The following is a 2,150-nucleotide window of genomic DNA, read 5'->3' as shown; positions in this document are numbered from 1 at the left end:
CTAGAATTTATTAATTTTTGTTAATATTTAGTCTAGTAATCCAACCACATACTTTATCTTATATTTTTAAACATTAATAATTAAACTCCGTTAGGAAGACATTAAAAAATCTTGATAATGTATAAAATGAGTTTTGAATTTGGTTCAATACAACCATCCCAATCCTAATTTATCAATAGAATCTACCCAAACACTCTCTTCTCCCTCCCCCAACTGTATGCTACCCCCATCCCACCGCGTTAGAAGCTCGCTCACCGGCCATCAAACAACCATCCACATAGTTATTAAAATAATCATCTGACTATCTAGTGAAATGACTATATAACATTTGTTAATTGTATATACTTAAACTGAATAAAATAAAATAATCATCCAATTAAGAATTAAAATAACCATCAACATACTTAGTAAATTAACCATCTAGCATCTAAATTCGTCAGTCTTCAACCACCTCGAAGTGAAGTACAGCATCAGCAACAACCCGGACACAAAATTAATTTTTCCTCTCTATCGGCCTCTCCACGAAATCCCCTCCCTTCCCTTTAGAATCGTCAATCCGAACACATGACAAACACCAAGCCGGAGAGGAGAACCAGGGGGCTCTTGTGGCTGCCACTGCCGTTGGCCTTTCCAACGTGTGCTACGACAAGGGCGAGGAGGATCCAGGCCGCGACGTCGTTGAAAGCGGCGACGACCATGGCGGTTTTGGACTGCGCAACGGATGCAACATGCGTGAAGGAGTGTCTTCATCGGATGTTTTCGGACAGTTAGATGGCATCGAGTTGCGTTCTGGATGGTGGATGGTGGTGATCTTCGCTGCGTCAGTTCGGAGATAGTAAAAGAGATTGCCGAAGAGGAAGAAGCTGCAGCACGTTCTTCGCACGCGCAAAATGAAAAAGTACGTAACTTCTGCATAACAAAATTCTTATGTTTTTAAAATTTAAAATTTGAAATGGTTAAGAATTAATTATTAAATGATTATAATTTTAATTTTATTCCGATTGTATACGTTATACACTAAATATTTTGTCTATTTATATTTTTTTTAAATAATTAACTGATGACCGAAAATAATAAATTTTAATGATTTTTTAGTATTTTTCTATTTTTAATTTAACTAGAGCTAAGATGAAGGAAAGCAACATATATAAGATGATGAGTTGACGAAGACAATACTGTTGTCCGGATAAGCATACTTGTAAGTATAACCATATTTGAAGGAGCAAAATTATATACATGTCATGGAGAGTTGGCTCATTATATTTTTTTTTTCCCGTAAAATTTTAACGTTTATTTGTGCAAGCAGAGCACTCATCAATACCACTTGACACTTGCTTGTGCATGCAACTTGAAAACATATGTGGAGTTGCAGATTTCTTGGTGGCATTCATGGTTAGGAATTAGTGCCATTACCATACACAAGATCACGTAACACAAGTATATTGTCTAAGATAAAATGGGCAAAAAAAAGGGGTAATTATCAGTTTTGAATTTTTATTTTTTGGAATTTTTTTTCTCATTATAGTTAAATATTTGTACAAAATATTGTTTTAATAAAAAAAACACAAATCACGGTAACATCTGGTTTCACTTTTAAAGTTTTAGTTATTAATTAAAGAGGAATGTTAGGAGTAGCAACTTTTGTGATTTGTAATAATCAAATAGCCATCAATAATAGTTTTAATTGTGTGAGATTGGTATAAAATTTCATCCAATGACTTATTTTTCTTTACTGGTTACATGCTGAGCAGAATTTAACAAAGTTGCTGGCCTTAAACTTTTCCTTAATTAAATTGTGATTCCGACATAAATTACTACTGCGATTTTGACTACTTAAGTTTTGATAATTATTAGGTCATGAAAATTATTTGAAATCCTAATGTAAGAAAGAAATGTTAAGGATGTAGACTATACATGAAACCAGATCCTAACTAGATAGCTATCAATTCATCAGCATATGTAAACTTGAATCTAACTTCTTGTATTACGTATACGTCTACATATATGTCTACATATACTTATTTTAAAGAATTTTACGCTATTATAAATATGTGACAAAAAATACATGAATTAATATATTTTTAATATAATTTTTTGCAAAAATTTTTTAATTTTTTTATTTGTACTATTTTAAATTTTTTATTTTGAAC

This window comes from Arachis ipaensis, chromosome B03, assembly GCF_000816755.2.
Source record: "Arachis ipaensis cultivar K30076 chromosome B03, Araip1.1, whole genome shotgun sequence".
NCBI classification, from domain to species: Eukaryota; Viridiplantae; Streptophyta; class Magnoliopsida; order Fabales; family Fabaceae; genus Arachis; species Arachis ipaensis.
This window is presented reverse-complemented; position numbering follows the sequence as displayed.